Here is a 19558-nt window from a genome sequence, read left to right on the forward strand (position 1 = left end):
GGCACAAAGGCATCTAACTGTGTCATTAATCTCTCAGATTATAAACCCAACAAAGTGGAGCTGGCCGTGCTTTCCAGAGGACTCTCATTTTGTCCTACTAAGGCCCTGGATAAAACTGAACTCTGCAGTGATATGGAACATTTTTTTCAGGAGACTGCGTCTGAGGGAATATTTCAATGATACAGAAGATTCAGAACCCACCTGGACTGAAGGAAAAGGGATCCTAACAACAAAGAAGAGGTCAGACTGGACACCTCCACCGGGACGCAACCCTCATTTGGATATCTATATAGACTCCTTCAGACAGTTGATAAAATCCACCATCATAGATACTAACAGGACACAAGCATCCAACATCAGTGCCCAGGAGAGAAAGGCCATGCAGTGTCTGAAAACCAACAAAGAAATCATCATCAAACCTGCTGACAAGGGTGGTGCAATAGTCATGATGAACACATCAGACTACATGACGGAAGCAAACAGACAACTTATGGACACACGCTACTACAAAATATTGGCGTCGGATCCTACACAGGATTATTACAAGGAACTAAACAAGTTGGTATATTGCCTGCCCGACGTATCCATAAGAGCCAATGACCTGACACCAGAAAGTCCAAGAACAGGGACATTCTACATGCTTCCCAAAATCCACAAATCTGGAAACCCAGGAAGACCAATTATTTCATGTGTGGGCACCCTTACTGAGCAGGTATCTGGATGGGTAGAGGGTATTCTTAAACCCCTGGTAAAGGACACACCCAGCTTCATTAAGGACACATCTGACCTATTGAATAAACTATCAGCAATAGGTCCTCTACCAGAAGGAACCATCCTGGCCACCAGGGATGTGGAATCTTTGTACTCCAATATCCCACACCAGGATGGAATAAATGCCTGCAAATTCTTCCTGGAAAACACAGGGACTGATGCAAATTCTGTGGTGAAACTTATAAAATTCATCCTCACCCACAGTTACTTTGAATTTGACAAGAAGATCTATCTACAGAAGACTGGCACAGCAATGGGAAGTAAAATGGCCCCACAGTATGCAAATCTTTTCATGGCCAAGCTTGAAAGCGACTTTTTGTTCTCATGTCCCATCAGGCCCCTGGCCTACTACATTGATGACATTTTAATCATCTGGACAGAGTCTGAGCCACAGCTAAAGACGTTCCATGAACAGTTTTATCAATATCATCCTACCATCAACTTGACACTCAACTACTCCTGAACTGAAATTAACTTTTTGGACACCATCATTAAGCTGCAGAATAATAAAACAGAGACATTCCTGTATCAGAAGCCAATCGACCGTCCAACATACCTTAAAGAGGACAGTTTCCATCCAAAACACAAACTCCATTGTCTACAGCCAAGCCATCAGATACAATCGTATATGTTCCAACCCAATGGATAGGGATGAACACCTTGGTCGCCTCAGAAAGATCTTTTTGAATCAGGGCTACCATCCAAGAACAATTGAAAATCAGATCACAAGAGCCACCAGAATATCAAGGAATCACCTGCTACATTACAAAACTAAAGAAGAAAATAACCGGGTGCCTCTAGTAGTTACCTACAATCCAAATCTGGAGGTGCTAAGGGGAGCTGCACGGAAATTACAACCTTTACTGCAAAAAGATGCCCGATTACAATCCATTTTTCCAGACCCCCCACTACTGTGTTTTAGGCAGCCCCCAAATCTAAGAAGCATCATTGTCAAGAGCTCCCTGTCCTCTCCAACAGCTGCAGGTACCTTCCCTTGCAATCAGAAAAAATGTAAAACCTGTCCATTTATAATGACCACAGACAAGATAAAGATTCCCAACTCACATCAGGACTACAAGATACCAGGTACTTTCAGCTGCATCACTTCTAATGTGGTGTACTTAATTATTTGTACTAAATGTCCAACTGGGGGTCTGTATGTGGGGGAGACAGGGCAAAAACTGAGAACAAGGATGAACTCTCACCGCCATACAATAAGAGAAAAAAGAATGGATATACCTGTGGCAATACATTTCTGTCTCCCAAATCATAATATTATGGACATGAAATTACTTGTGTTAAAAGGTAACTTCAAATCTAAGAGAGACAGAAGAGTCTGGGAATATAAACTGATGACGACCTTTGACAGTCTCACTGCAGGAATTAATGTGTCGCATGGATTTATGTCTTTTTACATCAACTAAGGAACTTGCCCCTCAGACTATGAGGGGTCATCACAACAGAACCAGACCCCAATCAGAGGACAATAAAACAATCCTTATCTAAGAACTGGCCCAATATTTATGGACATAACTGTTTATCACTCATGGTAATTATGCTTCATGTCACCTGGCTTATCCATGGTTTTTCCTTTTTTTTTCTGTGCTATGTTGTGCATAAATTTGTGATTCTTCAGAATTTCTTTTAGTCTTTCCCTGATGAAGAGACCTGTGTAGTCTCGAAAGCTTGCAATTTGTTACCATCTTTTCAGTTAGCCATTAAAAGGTATCAACCACTGAGGACTCTCAATTCTAAATATTTTAGTAAGCAAGCTGCCTGTCAAGGCACAAGGGGTGATTACGGCGCTGTCACTGTGTAGTAAGCAGGCTGTCTGTCCAGGCACAGAGGGTGATTACAGAGCTGTCACTGTTTGGTGAGCAGGCTGTGTGTCCAGGCAGAGGGGGTGATTACAGGGCTGTCACTGTGTAGTAAGCAGGCTGTGTGTCCAGGCACAGGGGGTGATCACAGCACTGTCACTGTGTAGTAAGCAGGCTGTCTGTCCAGGCACAGGGGGTGATTACAGCGCTTTCACTGTGCAGTAAGCAGGCTGTGTGTCCAGGCACAGGGGGTGATTACAGCGCTTTCACTGTGCAGTAAGCAGGCTGTCTGTCCAGGCACAGAGGGTGATTACAGAGCTGTCACTGTGCAGTAAGCAGGCTGTGTGTCCAGGCACAGGGGGTGATTACAGCGCTTTCACTGTGTAGTAAGCAGGCTGTGTGTCCAGGCACAGGGGGTGAGTACAGCGCTGTCACTGTGTAGTAAGCAGGCTGTGTGTCCAGGCACAGGGGGTGATTACAGCGCTTTCACTGTGCAGTAAGCAGGCTGTCTGTCCAGGCACAGAGGGTGATTACAGAGCTGTCACTGTGCAGTAAGCAGGCTGTGTGTCCAGGCACAGGGGGTGATTACAGCGCTTTCACTGTGTAGTAAGCAGGCTGTGTGTCCAGGCACAGGGGGTGAGTACAGCGCTGTCACTGTGTAGTAAGCAGGCTGTGTGTCCAGGCACAGGGGGTGATCACAGCACTGTCACTGTGTAGTAAGCAGGCTGTCTGTCCAGGCACAGGGGGTGATTACAGCGCTTTCACTGTGCAGTAAGCAGGCTGTGTGTCCAGGCACAGGGGGTGATTACAGTGCTGTCACTGTGTAGTAAGCAGGCTGTGTGTCCAGGCACAGGGGGTGAGTACAGAGCTGTCACTGTGCAGTAAGCAGGCTGTGTGTCCAGGCACAGGGGGGTGATTACAGCACTGTCACTGTGTAGTAAGCAGGCTGTGTGTCCAGGCACAGGGGGTGATTACAGCGCTGTCACTGTGCAGTAAGCAGGCTGTGTGTCCAGGCACAGGGGGTGATTACAGCACTGTCACTGTGTAGTAAGCAGGCTGTGTGTCCAGGCACAGGGGGTGATTACAGCACTGTCACTGTGTAGTAAGCAGGCTGTGTGTCCAGGCACAGGGGGTGAGTACAGCGCTGTCACTGTGTAGTAAGCAGGCTGTGTGTCCAGGCACAGGGGGTGATCACAGCACTGTCACTGTGTAGTAAGCAGGCTGTCTGTCCAGGCACAGGGGGTGATTACAGCGCTTTCACTGTGCAGTAAGCAGGCTGTGTGTCCAGGCACAGGGGGTGATTACAGTGCTGTCACTGTGTAGTAAGCAGGCTGTGTGTCCAGGCACAGGGGGTGAGTACAGAGCTGTCACTGTGCAGTAAGCAGGCTGTGTGTCCAGGCACAGGGGGGTGATTACAGCACTGTCACTGTGTAGTAAGCAGGCTGTGTGTCCAGGCACAGGGGGTGATTACAGTGCTGTCACTGTGTAGTAAGCAGGCTGTGTGTCCAGGCACAGGGGGTGATTACAGAGCTGTCACTGTGCAGTAAGCAGGCTGTGTGTCCAGGCACAGGGGGTGATTACAGTGCTGTCACTGTGTAGTAAGCAGGCTGTGTGTCCAGGCACAGGGGGTGATTACAGCGCTGTCACTGTGCAGTAAGCAGGCTGTGTGTCCAGGCACAGGGGGTGATTACAGCACTGTCACTGTGCAGTAAGCAGGCTGTGTGTCCAGGCACAGGGGGTGATTACAGTGCTGTCACTGTGTAGTAAGCAGGCTGTGTGTCCAGGCACAGGGGGTGATTACAGTGCTGTCACTGTGCAGTAAGCAGGCTGTGTGTCCAGGCACAGGGGGTGATTACAGTGCTGTCACTGTGTAGTAAGCAGGCTGTGTGTCCAGGCACAGGGGGTGATTACAGCGCTGTCACTGTGCAGTAAGCAGGCTGTGTGTCCAGGCACAGGGGGTGATTACAGCACTGTCACTGTGCAGTAAGCAGGCTGTGTGTCCAGGCACAGGGGGTGATTACAGTGCTGTCACTGTGTAGTAAGCAGGCTGTGTGTCCAGGCACAGGGGGTGATTACAGTGCTGTCACTGTGTAGTAAGCAGGCTGTATTTCCAGGCACAGGGGGTGATTACAGTGCTGTCACTGTGTAGTAAGCAGGCTGTGTGTCCAGGCACAGGGGGTGATTACAGCGCTTTCACTGTGCAGTAAGCAGGCTGTGTGTCCAGGCACAGGGGGTGATTACAGTGCTGTCACTGTGTAGTAAGCAGGCTGTATTTCCAGGCACAGGGGGTGATCACAGCACTGTCACTGTGTGGTGAGCGGTCACTGGTCCAACAACCTGTACCTCCTGGCGACTGGAAGCTAGCGGCTACAGGGAGGATAGAACTTCCTTTTCTCCCTGTAGCCGCCCTTCTGATTACACTGCTGAACACGCATTTGCCTGCAGGTTAAAGGTACCTTCACACTCAGCAACTTTACAACGAGAACGACAGCGATCCGTGACGTTGCAGCGTCCTGGTTAGCGATCTTGTTGTGTTTGACACGCAGCAGCGATCTGGATCCCGCTGTGATATCGCTGGTCGGAGCTAGAAGTCCAGAACTTTATTTGGTCGTCAGATCGGCGTGTATCGTCGTGTTTGACAGCAAAAGCAACGATGTCAGCAAGGTTTTACATGGAGCTAACGACCTGTGAGAACGATAAGTGAGTCACCGTTACGTCACAGGATCGCTCCTGCATCGTTGTGGAGCTGCTGTGTTTGACGTCTCTACAGCGACCTAAACAGCGACGCTGCAGCGATCGGCTCGTTGTCTATATCGCTGCAGCGGCGCTGAGTGTGACGGTACCTAAAGACGTCCTTTTTTTTAGCTGACAGGTTCCTTTTACCTAGAGGGGCAGAATACACTCCAGCCATGCCCCCCTAGCCACGGGCTTGATGATGGGTGGAGACATCTTGGTTGGCTCACAGTGGGGGTCTTAGTAGTGGGAATCACACCCACTTTACAATAGTTGCATACCTGAGGACCCTCTTCAGGCCGCGGAATTGGGGGACTCGGAACGTCATCACACAGCGCTGCAGGCACAGGTAAGGGGTATTCCATTCCTCCATCCTACAGGAACTCCGCCGCCATTGTCTGTAAGAAGACACCCGTTAGAAACCAGCGGAGTACGCGGACATAGGGGCGATTATGGCCACACATCCTCCCTGCACCATAAGCACAGCACGCCCACTCACACAATAAGGGCACGTCAAGTGTCAGAGGGAATTGCCTGTTAAGCAACTCTCTAATAAGAACAGAAGTAGAAAATCAGCCCATAAATAAATAAATATATACGTTCATACAATTGTCACGCAGCTATTGTTCGGTGTTATCAGCCTAGACAAACAAGAGCAAACGAAACAGGACAAGAGAAGTTCCCCACACACAGCAGCGCGGACACTACAGCCAGAACTGCAGGACCTTCCGTGATGTCAGGAACACGTGATCAATTCTTGCATGGTGGGAGGAGTCAGCTCACAGAGTGGAGTGAGTCATTGCGTGTGCACGGCGCAGAGCAGACTGGGACAAGCAGCGTATGTGTGCGGTGTGTGGTGAGGAAGAGCTTGTGTAACAACAATGTGCTGTGTGTGTATATATGTGTATGTAATGTATATGCAGCAGAGCTGTATGTGTATATATAATGTGTATACAGCAGAGCTTTATGTGTATATATAATGTGTATGCAGCAGAGCTGTATGTATGTATATATAATGTATATGCAGCAGAGCTTTATGTGTGTATGTAATGTGTATACAGCAGAGCTGTGTGTGTATATATAATGTGTATACAGCAGAGCTGTATGTGTGTATATATAATGTGTATGCAGCAGAGCTGTATGTGTGTATATATAATGTGTATACAGCAGAGCTGTATGTGTGTATATATAATGTGTGTACAGCAGAGCTGTATGTGTGTATATATGAGTATACAGCAGAGCTGTATGTGTGTATATATAATATGTGTATACAGCAGAGCTGTATGTGTGTATATATAATATGTATACAGCAGAGCTGTATGTGTGTATATATAATGTGTATGCAGCAGAGCTGTATGTGTGTATATATAATGTGTATACAGCAGAGCTGTATGTGTATATATAATGTATATGCAGCAGAGCTGTATGTGTGTATATATAATGTGTATGCAGCAGAGCTGTATGTGTGTATATATAATGTGTATACAGCAGAGCTGTATGTGTGTATATATAATGTGTATGCAGCAGAGCTTTATGTGTATATATAATGTGTATACAGCAGAGCTGTGTGTGTATATATAATGTGTATACAGCAGAGCTGTATGTGTGTATATATAATGTGTATGCAGCAGAGCTGTATGTGTGTATATATAATGTGTATACAGCAGAGCTGTATGTGTGTATATATAATGTGTGTACAGCAGAGCTGTATGTGTGTATATATGAGTATACAGCAGAGCTGTATGTGTGTATATATAATATGTGTATACAGCAGAGCTGTATGTGTGTATATATAATATGTATACAGCAGAGCTGTATGTGTGTATATATAATGTGTATGCAGCAGAGCTGTATGTGTGTATATATAATGTGTATACAGCAGAGCTGTATGTGTATATATAATGTATATGCAGCAGAGCTGTATGTGTGTATATATAATGTGTATGCAGCAGAGCTGTATGTGTGTATATATAATGTGTATACAGCAGAGCTGTATGTGTGTATATATAATGTGTGTACAGCAGAGCTGTATGTGTGTATATATGAGTATACAGCAGAGCTGTATGTGTGTATATATAATATGTGTATACAGCAGAGCTGTATGTGTGTATATATAATATGTATACAGCAGAGCTGTATGTGTGTATATATAATGTGTATGCAGCAGAGCTGTATGTGTGTATATATAATGTGTATACAGCAGAGCTGTATGTGTATATATAATGTATATGCAGCAGAGCTGTATGTGTGTATATATAATGTGTATGCAGCAGAGCTGTATGTGTATATATAATGTGTATACAGCAGAGCTGTATGTGTGTATATATAATATGTGTATACAGCAGAGCTGTATGTGTGTATATATAATGTGTATACAGCAGAGCTGTATGTGTATATATAATGTATATGCAGCAGAGCTGTATGTGTGTATATATAATGTGTATGCAGCAGAGCTGTATGTGTATATATAATGTGTATACAGCAGAGCTGTATGTGTGTATATATAATATGTGTATACAGCAGAGCTGTATGTGTGTATATATAATGTGTGTACAGCAGAGCTGTATGTGTGTATATATGAGTATACAGCAGAGCTGTATGTGTGTATATATAATATGTGTATACAGCAGAGCTGTATGTGTGTATATATAATATGTATACAGCAGAGCTGTATGTGTGTATATATAATGTGTATGCAGCAGAGCTGTATGTGTGTATATATAATGTGTATACAGCAGAGCTGTATATGTATATATAATGTGTATACAGCAGAGCTGTGTGTGTATATATAATGTGTATACAGCAGAGCTGTATGTGTGTATATATAATGTATATGCAGCAGAGCTGTATGTGTGTATATATAATGTGTATGCAGCAGAGCTGTATGTGTGTATATATAATGTGTATACAGCAGAGCTGTATGTGTGTATATATAATGTGTGTACAGCAGAGCTGTATGTGTGTATATATGAGTATACAGCAGAGCTGTATGTGTGTATATATAATATGTGTATACAGCAGAGCTGTATGTGTGTATATATAATATGTATACAGCAGAGCTGTATGTGTGTATATATAATGTGTATGCAGCAGAGCTGTATGTGTGTATATATAATGTGTATACAGCAGAGCTGTATGTGTATATATAATGTATATGCAGCAGAGCTGTATGTGTGTATATATAATGTGTATGCAGCAGAGCTGTATGTGTATATATAATGTGTATACAGCAGAGCTGTATGTGTGTATATATAATATGTGTATACAGCAGAGCTGTATGTGTGTATATATAATGTGTATACAGCAGAGCTGTATGTGTATATATAATGTATATGCAGCAGAGCTGTATGTGTGTATATATAATGTGTATGCAGCAGAGCTGTATGTGTATATATAATGTGTATACAGCAGAGCTGTATGTGTGTATATATAATATGTGTATACAGCAGAGCTGTATGTGTGTATATATAATGTGTGTACAGCAGAGCTGTATGTGTGTATATATGAGTATACAGCAGAGCTGTATGTGTGTATATATAATATGTGTATACAGCAGAGCTGTATGTGTGTATATATAATATGTATACAGCAGAGCTGTATGTGTGTATATATAATGTGTATGCAGCAGAGCTGTATGTGTGTATATATAATGTGTATACAGCAGAGCTGTATGTGTATATATAATGTGTATACAGCAGAGCTGTATGTGTATATATAATGTGTATACAGCAGAGCTGTATGTGTGTATATATAATATGTGTATACAGCAGAGCTGTATGTGTGTATATATAATGTGTATACAGCAGAGCTGTATGTGTGTATATATAATGTGTATGCAGCAGAGCTGTATGTGTATATATAATGTGTATGCAGCAGAGCTGTATGTGTGTATATATAATGTGTATGCAGCAGAGCTGTATGTGTGTATATATAATGTGTATGCAGCAGAGCTGTATGTGTATATATAATGTGTATGCAGCAGAGCTGTATGTGTATATATAATGTGTATGCAACAGAGCTGTATGTGTATATGTAATGTGTATGCAGCAGAGCTGTATGTGTATATATAATGTGTATGCAGCAGAGCTGTGTGTGTATATATAATGTGTATACAGCAGAGCTGTATGTGTATATATAATGTATATGCAGCAGAGCTGTATGTGTGTATATATAATGTGTATGCAGCAGAGCTGTATGTGTGTATATATAATGTGTATGCAGCAGAGCTGTATGTGTGTATATATAATGTGTATACAGCAGAGCTGTATGTGTGTATATATAATGTGTATGCAGCAGAGCTGTATGTGTGTATATATAATGTGTATGCAGCAGAGCTGTATGTGTGTATATATAATGTGTGTATACAGCAGAGCTGTATGTGTGTATACAGCAGAGCTGTATGTGTATATATAATGTGTATACAGCAGAGCTGTATGTGTATATATAATGTGTATACAGCAGAGCTGTATGTGTGTATATATAATATGTGTATACAGCAGAGCTGTATGTGTGTATATATAATGTGTATACAGCAGAGCTGTATGTGTGTATATATAATGTGTATGCAGCAGAGCTGTATGTGTATATATAATGTGTATGCAGCAGAGCTGTATGTGTATATATAATGTGTATGCAGCAGAGCTGTATGTGTGTATATATAATGTGTATACAGCAGAGCTGTATGTGTGTATATATAATGTGTGTACAGCAGAGCTGTATGTGTATATATAATGTGTATGCAGCAGAGCTGTATGTGTATATATAATGTGTATGCAACAGAGCTGTATGTGTATATATAATGTGTGTACAGCAGAGCTGTATGTGTGTATATATAATGTGTATACAGCAGAGCTGTATGTGTGTATATATAATATGTGTATACAGCAGAGCTGTATGTGTGTATATATAATGTGTATACAGCAGAGCTGTATGTGTGTATATATAATGTGTATGCAGCAGAGCTGTATGTGTGTATATATAATGTGTATGCAGCAGAGCTGTATGTGTATATATAATGTGTATGCAGCAGAGCTGTATGTGTGTATATATAATGTGTATACAGCAGAGCTGTATGTGTGTATATATAATGTGTGTATACAGCAGAGCTGTATGTGTGTATATATAATGTGTGTATACAGCAGAGCTGTATGTGTGTATATATAATGTGTATACAGCAGAGCTGTATGTGTGTATATATAATGTGTATGCAGCAGAGCTGTATGTGTGTATATATAATGTGAAAAACAAAAATAGATCAATGGCCACATTTGTCTGTGCTAAAAACTAAGGAAATGTGAAATATGTGAAATGTGAATAGCATACTGGCTTATGAACAAACACATGAGATTTTTAGCACAAGATTTGCAAACGTTGTGAGCCCATTCACCAAAACGTCAATTTAATCTCAGATCGAATGGGTAACTACACTGACTGCCTGGTGTGAACACTTACCTATGGTATCTGAGCTGACTGCCTAATGTGAACACTTACCTATGGCTAATAACAGGATAAAGCCTACCCTTCTCCAGGTTTTAATTACATCTCAACACAGTTGGTTCTGAGCGTCCTATATAAGTAGGCTTTATCCTGTTATTAGCCATAGGTAAGTGTTCACATTAGGCAGTCAGCTCAGATACCATAGGTAAGTGTTCACACCAGGCAGTCAGTGTAGTTACCCATTCGATCTGAGATTACCTTGACGTTTTGGTGAATGGGCTCACAACGTTTGCAAATCTTGTGCTAAAAATCTCATGTGTTTGTTCATAAAGTTCATAAGCCAGTATGCTATTCACATTTCACATATTTCACATTTCCTTAGTTTTTAGCACAGACAAATGTGGCCATTGATCTATTTTTGTATTTGACTTTTTTTGGCTACAAATTATTTATATATATATATATATATATATATGTGTGTATACAGCAGAGCTGTATGTGTGTATATATAATGTGTATGCAGCAGAGCTGTATGTGTGTATATATAATATGTGTATACAGCAGAGCTGTATGTGTGTGTATATAATGTGTATGCAGCAGAGCTGTATGTGTGTATATATAATATGTGTATACAGCAGAGCTGTATGTGTGTGTATATAATGTGTATGCAGCAGAGCTGTATGTGTGTATATATAATATGTGTATACAGCAGAGCTGTATGTGTGTATATATAATGTGTATACAGCAGAGCGGTATGTGTGTATATATAATATGTGTATACAGCAGAGCTGTGTGTGTGTATATAATGTGTATGCAGCAGAGCTGTATGTGTATAATGTGTATGCAGCAGAGCTGTATGTGTGTATATATAATGTGTATGCAGCAGAGCTGTATGTGTATATATAATGTGTATGCAGCAGAGCTGTATGTGTATATATAATGTGTATGCAGCAGAGCTGTGTGTATATATAATGTGTATGCAGCAGAGCTGTATGTGTATACAGCCATGGCCAAAAGTATTCACATCCCTGCAATTCTGTCAGATAATACTCAGTTTCTTCCTGAAAATGATTGCAAACACAAATTCTTTGGTATTATTATCTTCTTTTAATTTGTCTTAAATGAAAAAACACAAAAAGAATTGTCCTAAAGCCAAATTGGATATAATTCCACACCAAACATAAAAAAGGGGGTGGACAAAAGTATTGGCACTGTTCGAAAAATCATGTGATGCTTCTCTAATTTGTGTAATTAACAGCACCTGTAACTTACCCGTGGCACCTAACAGGTGTTGGCAATAAGTAAATCACACTTGCAGCCAGCTGACATGGATTAAAGTTGACTCAACCTCTGTCCTGTGTCCTTGTGTGTACCACATTGAGCATGGAGAAAAGAAAGAAGACCAAAGAACTGTCTGAGGACTTGAGAAACCAAATTGTGAGGAAGCATGAGCCATCTCAAGGCTACAAGTCCATCTCCAAAGACCTGAATGTTCCTGTGTCTACCGTGCGCAGTGTCATCAAGAAGTTTAAAGCCCATGGCACTGTGGCTAACCTCCCTAGATGTGGACGGAAAAGAAAAATTGACAAGAGATTTCAACGCAAGATTGTGCGGATGTTGGATAAAGAACCTCAACATCCAAACAAGTTCAAGCTGCCCTGCAGTCCGAGGGTACAACAGTGTCAACCCGTACTATCCGTCGGCGTCTGAATGAAAAGGGACTGTATGGTAGGAGACCCAGGAAGACCCCACTTCTTACCCCGAGACATAAAAAAGCCAGGCTGGAGTTTGCCAAAACTTACCTGAAAAAGCCTAAAACGTTTTGGAAGAATGTTTTCTGGTCAGATGAGACAAAAGTAGAGCTTTTTGGGCAAAGGCATCAACATAGAGTTTACAGGAGAAAAAAAAAAGAGGCATTCAAAGAAAAGAACACGGTCCCTACAATCAAACATGGCGGAGGTTCCCTGATGTTTTGGGGTTGCTTTGCTGCCTCAGGCCCTGGACTGCTTGACCGTGTGTTCATGGCATTATGAAGTCTGAAGACTACCAACAAATTTTGCAGCATAATGTAGGGCCCAGTGTGAGAAAGCTGGGTCTCCCTCAGAGGTCATGGGTCTTCCAGCAGGACAATGACCCAAAACACACTTCAAAAAGCACTAGAAAATGGTTTGAGAGAAAGCACTGGAGACTTCTAAGGTGGCCAGCAATGAGTCCAGACCTGAATCCCATAGAACACCTGTGGAGAGATCTAAAAATGGCAGTTTGGAGAAGGCACCCTTCAAATATCAGGGACCTGGAGCAGTTTGCCAAAGAAGAATGGTCTAAAATTCCAGCAGAGCATTGTAAGAAACTCATTGATGGTTACCGGAAGCGGTTGGTCGCAGTTATTTTGGCTAAAGGTTGTGCAACCAAGTATTAGGCTGAGAGTGTCAATACTTCTGTCTGGCCCATTTTTGGAGTTTTGTGTGAAATGATCAATGTTTTGCTTCATTCTCTTTTGTGTTTTTTCATTTAAGACAAATTAAATGAAGATAATAATACCAAAGAATTTGTGTTTGCAATCATTTTCAGGAAGAAACTGAGTATTATCTGACAGAATTGCAGGGGTGTGAATACTTTTGGCCATGACTGTATATAATGTGTATGCAGCACAGCTGTATGTGTATATATAGTGTGTATAATGTGTATACAGCAGAGCGGTATGTGTGTATATATAATACTAGATTGTGGCCCGATTCTAACGCATCGGGTGTTCTAGAATATGCATGTCCCCGTAGTATATGGACAATGATGATTCCAGAATTCGCGGCAGACTGTGCCCGTCGCTGATTGGTCGAGGCAACCTTTATGACATCATCGTCGCCATGGCAACCATTATGACATCTACGTCGATACTGTGCCAGTCGCTAATTGGTCGAGGCCTGGTGGCAAAAAATCTTCGGGATCGTCTGACACGTAGTCACTATGTCGACCAGTTTCTACATTTTTGGATTTGATGCGGCCAGGGGGTGGGTGTGTGCCATGCGGGAGGTGTGTCGCCTGTCCCAATGTTGAAAGATGTACCTCTTTTGTGGATTCTAGGGGTACCAAGGTGTATGATATCAAACAGAATAGGCTAGGGAGAAAATGGCTAGAAGGTTGGAGGAGTGTTTAAACTAGGGATTGGGGGGGAGGGTATTCATTTTATAGGAGGGGAAGATAGTGCAGATAGAGACCTGGGCACAAATAAGGAAGTTGGGGGTGGCGGTGGCATGGGGGGTGGGGTTAGAACAGTTAGTAATTTAAGAAAGAATAGAAGTACAGAGAGGAACATCAAGTGCATGTATACTAATGCCAGAAGCCTCTCCAACAAAATGGATGAATTAGAACTAATGTTGTTGGAACATAATTATGACATGGTGGGGATATCTGAGACGTGGCTGGATGAGAGCCATGACTGGGCTGTTAACTTGCAGGGCTATAGCCTTTTCAGAAATGACCGTACAGATAAGCGAGGGGGTGGGGTGTGTCTGTATGTAAAATCATCCTTAAAACCCATCCTGCGTGATAATATAGGTGAATCTAATGAAAATGTAGAGTCCCTGTGGGTGGAGATAAGGGGAGGGGGAAAAAATTATAAATTACTGATAGGGGTTTGTTATAAATCTCCAAAAATAATGGAAGCAATGGAGAATATCCTCGTAAAGCAAATAGATGAAGCTGCGACTCAAGGAGAAGTCATTATTATGGGGGACTTCAACTACCCTGAAATAGATTGGGGAACAGAAACCTGCAGTTCCAGTAAGGGTAATCGGTTTTTGACAACTATGAGAGACAATTACCTTTCACAACTGGTTCAGGACCCAACAAGAAGGGGGGCATTGCTAGACCTAATATTAACAAACAGACCAGACCGCATAGCAAATATAAGGGTTGGGGGTCACTTGGGGAATAGTGATCACAAAATAATAAGTTTTCATGTCTCCTTTAATAAGATGTGTAGTAGAGGGGTGACAAGGACACTAAACTTCAGGAGGGCAAATTTCCAACGGATGAGAGAGGATCTTGGTGCAATTAACTGGGACGATATCCTGAGACATAAAAGTACACAAAGAAAATGGGAGTCGTTTATTACCATCCTGGATAGGACCTGTGCACAGTATATACCGTATGGGAATAAACATACTAGAAATAGGAGGAAACCATTATGGCTAAATAGAGCTGTAAGGGGCGCAATAAGTGACAAAAAGAAAGCATTTAGAGAATTAAAGGAAGTAGGTAGTGAGGAGGCATTAAATAAATACAAAAAATTAAATAAATTCTGTAAAAAGCAAATCAAGGCATCAAAGATTGAGACAGAGAGACTCATTGCTAGAGAGGGCAAAAATAACCCCAAAATATTCTTTAACTACATAAATAGTAAGAAACTAAAAAATGATAGTGTTGGCCCCCTTAAAAATAGTCTGGGTGAAATGGTGGATGAGGATGAGGAAAAAGCCAATATGCTAAATGACTTTTTTTCATCAGTATTTACAAAAGAAAATCCCATGGCAGCCAATATGACTAGTGATAATAATTCCCAATTTAATGTTACCTGCTTAACCCAGCAGGAAGTACGGCGGCGTTTAAAAATCACAAAAATTGACAAATCTCCGGGCCCGGATGGGATACACCCCCGAGTACTGCAGTAATTAAGTACAGTCATTGATAGACCATTATTTTTAATCTTTAAAGAGTCCATAATAACAGGGTCTGTACCACAGGAGTGGCGTATAGCAAATGTGGTGCCAATATTCAAAAAGGGGACAAAAACTGAACTCGGAAATTATAGGCCAGTAAGCTTAACCTCTACTGTGGGTAAAATCCTGGAGGGCATTCTAAGGGATGCTATACTGGAGTATCTGAAGAGGAATAACCTCATGACCCAGTATCAGCACGGGTTTACTAGGGACCGTTCATGTCAGACTAATTTGATCAGCTTCTATGAAGAGGTAAGTTCCGGACTCGACCAAGGGAACCCAGTAGATGTAGTGTATATGGACTTTTCAAAAGCTTTTGATACGGTGCCACACAAAAGGTTGATACATAAAATGAGAATAATGGGGATAGGGGAAAATATGTGCAAGTGGGTTGAGAGCTGGCTCAGGGATAGGAAACAAAGGGTGGTTATTAATGGAGCACACTCGGACTGGGTCGCGGTTAGTAGTGGGGTACCACAGGGGTCAGTATTGGGCCCTCTTCTTTTTAACATATTTATTAATGACCTTGTAGGGGGCATACAGAGCAGAATTTCAATATTTGCAGATGACACTAAACTCTGCAGGGTAATCAATACAGAGGAGGACAATTTTATATTACAGGATGATTTATGTAAACTAGAAGCTTGGGCTGATAAATGGCAAATGAGCTTTAATGGGGATAAATGTAAGGTCATGCACTTGGGTAGAAGTAATAAGATGTATAACTATGTGCTTAATTCTAAAACTCTGGGCAAAACCGTCAATGAAAAAGACCTGGGTGTATGGGTGGTTGACAAACTCATATTCAGTGGCCAGTGTCAGGCAGCTGCTACAAAGGCAAATAAAATAATGGGATGCATTAAAAGAGGCATAGATGCTCATGAGGAGAACATAATTTTACCTCTATACAAGTCACTAGTGCGACCACACTTAGAATACCGTGCACAGTTCTGGTCTCCGGTGTATAAGAAAGACATAGCTGAACTGGAGCGGGTGCAGAGAAGAGCAACCAAGGTTATTAGAGGACTGGGGGGTCTGCAATACCAAGATAGGTTATTACACTTGGGGCTATTTAGTTTGGAAAAAGAAGACTAAGGGGTGATCTTATGTTAATGTATAAATATATGAGGGGACAGTACAAAGACCTTTCTGGTGATCTTTTTAATCATAGACCGGTGACAGGGACAAGGGGGCATCCTCTACGTCTGGAGGAAAAAAGGTTTAATCATAATAACAGACGCGGATTCTTTACTGTAAGAGCAGTGAGACTATGGAACTCTCTGCCGCATGATGTTGTAATGAGTGATTCATTACTTAAATTTAAGAGGGGACTGGATACCTTTCTGGAAAAGTATAATATTACAGGGTATATATATTAGATTCCTTGATAAGGCGTTGATCCAGGGAACTAGTCGGATTGCCGTATGTGGGGTCGGGAAGGAATTTTTTTCCCCAAGGTGGAGCTTACTCTTACCACATGGTTTTTTTTTGCCTTCCTCTGGATCAACATGTTAGGGCATGCTAGGCTATGGGTTGAACTAGATGGACTTAAAGTCTTCCTTCAACCTTAATAACTATGTCACTATGTCAGGTGTGTCGCCTGTCCCAATGTTGAAAGATGTACCTCTTTTGTGGATTCTAGTGGTACCAAGGTGTATGATATCAAACAGAATATATCGTGTGTCTCTAGGTACGTAATTTATTATGCTACATGCCTATGTGGGCTAATTTATATTGGGCTGATGACACGTCAGCTCAAAGTTCGTATCAGAGAACACGTCCTTGGGATACAGGCGGCTGCCTCGTGCACGGACTCATCCACCCTCAAGACACTGCCACGGCACTTTAGGGAATTTCATCATTGTGATGCCTCCGGACTTAAGGTCCGGGGGATTGATCTTCTAAACATCAATATTAGGGGGGTAATCTCAGTAAACGTTTGGCCCAAGCAGAGACTAGATGGATCTGGACTCTTCAGACCATTAGTCCTAATGGGCTCAACAAAAATATCTCCTTCGTTCCTTTTCTGTGATTGGGTTCCCTGTGCACCCCTGATTACGCATCCTATGGTAGGTTTTTCATGATTTTAATCTTTTAATTTTTTGTCAATATGTAGATACATTATCGCATGGAAGATGCGTCCGTATGATGGAGCCTTGTTTTGGGATAAACTATTGATTGGATCAACATGTCTCTTCTATCAATATTGAGCCCACACAGGAAATCCTTTCTGCTACTGGTTGTTTATGGACTATTTATGGACTCATATATATTAGTATTGTTGCTGTATTGTTATTAGTTTGTTGTTTTTATTGTTATTCATCTCTGTATCTGTGTTTTTGTATATTATTCCCATACCTGTCTCCATGTCCTTGTGTAGTACACGTAGTTTCATCCCCTATTTCTTCTTATATTGCGCGGCCGTAGTTGGGTTGTTTTGCCCTTTCTTATTCCCAATTGTAATATGGCCGCGGCTGTTCTGCGCATGCGCGCTGACCGGTGGGAGGCTGCGGCCCGGCGTTTCCATGGCTATGCGGTGAGTGATCACGTGGGGCCCCACGTGTTTCCTCCTGACTGGCGGTGTGAACGCTGTGCTCGGCCACATCGGCGGCGGGCGGCGCGTCTTTGGGGAATACACCGGGCATTTCCGGTATGTAGGTATAAATGGTGACACTGATAACATCTTTCACGCCCCCTGAGGAAGGAGCATTGAGCTCCGAAACGCGCGTCGGGTGTACTCCTGGCTCCTAAGCTGTGACAATATCAGGTATTTACACTTTATATAGCTGGCTATACTGTTGTGTATATCTGGCCATAGGCCCCCAATATACCGCAGTATGGATATTGTTGCAGCTATGTGGCCTTGAGTCTGTGGGCATATATACCGCCATCTAGTGCGTACCCAGTGCCCTCTGTTGTCCAATTGTCTTTTCTTAGTTTTACATGTGTTATATTTGTGCATTAAGAAAGTTATATATTTTATGGGACTTTCGACTGCAAGTTTGTGAGGGTTATATACTGTATAGTTGGCAGTTTTTTCCTGACTACAGTCCTGATATACATGCATTGAGGCACCTTAGTGATGTGTGCAATAGTCAGCGATTCTTATAGGAATCTTTGCATGAATATGTCTATAACGATCTCATTTCATAATGTGTATACAGCAGAGCTGTGTGTGTATATATAATGTGTATGCAGCAGAGCTGTGTGTGTATATATAATGTGTATGCAGCAGAGCTGTATGTGTATGTATATATAATGTGTATGCAGCAGAGCTGTGTGTGTATATATAATGTGTATGCAGCAGAGCTGTGTGTGTATATAATGTGTATGCAGCAGAGCTGTATGTGTATGTATATATAATGTGTATGCAGCAGAGCTGTGTGTGTATATATGGTGTGTATATATAATGTGTATGCAGCAGAGCTGTATGTGTATATATAATGTGTATGCAGCAGAGCTGTATGTGTGTATATATAATGTGTATACAGCAGAGCTGTATGTGTGTATATATAATGTGTATACAGCAGAGCTGTATGTGTATATATAATGTGTATACAGCAGAGCTGTGTGTGTATATATAATGTGTATGCAGCAGAGCTGTGTGTGTATATATAATGTGTATGCAGCAGAGCTGTATGTGTATGTATATATAATGTGTATGCAGCAGAGCTGTGTGTGTATATATAGTGTATATATAATGTGTATGCAGCAGAGCTGTATGTGTATATATAATGTGTATACAGCAGAGCTGTATGTGTATATATAATGTGTATACAGCAGAGCTGTATGTGTATATATAATGTGTATACAGCAGAGCTGTATGTGTATATATAATGTGTATACAGCAGAGCTGTATGTGTATATATAATGTGCATGTAGCAGAGCTGTGTGTGTATATAATGTGTATGCAGCAGAGCTGTATGTGTATATGTAATGTGTATGCAGCAGAGCTGTGTGTGTATATATAGTGCGTATATATAATGTGTATGCAGCAGAGCTGTATGTGTATATATAATGTGTATGCAGCAGAGCTTTATGTGTGTATATATAATGTGTATGCAGCAGAGCTGTATGTGTATA

The 19558-nt window shown here is 41.9% G+C and overlaps 2 protein-coding genes across 5 annotated transcripts in view; one reads left to right on the forward strand and one right to left on the reverse strand.

The window, feature by feature from the left end:
* RAD51D (RAD51 paralog D) overlaps positions 1-6081 on the reverse strand; it is a 36035-nt gene extending 29954 nt beyond the window's left edge. Inside the window, exons 1-2 of one of the 4 annotated variants that reach the window (XM_077296252.1) lie at positions 6013-6081; positions 5603-5719 (exon numbers count right to left, since the gene is read on the reverse strand). The gene's annotated coding sequence lies outside the window, so the exon portion shown is untranslated. Of the gene's footprint in view, positions 1-5602; positions 5720-5928 lie in introns of all 4 variants that reach the window. The other 3 variants (XM_077296254.1, XM_077296251.1, XM_077296253.1) reach the window with 3 other exon arrangements.
* Positions 1-19558, forward strand: part of LOC143816179 (uncharacterized) — a 173110-nt gene that overhangs the window by 16012 nt on the left and 137540 nt on the right. The window lies entirely within an intron of this gene.

The sequence above is a fragment of the Ranitomeya variabilis genome, chromosome 3 (genome assembly GCF_051348905.1).
Source record: "Ranitomeya variabilis isolate aRanVar5 chromosome 3, aRanVar5.hap1, whole genome shotgun sequence".
Classification (NCBI taxonomy): domain Eukaryota; kingdom Metazoa; phylum Chordata; class Amphibia; order Anura; family Dendrobatidae; genus Ranitomeya; species Ranitomeya variabilis.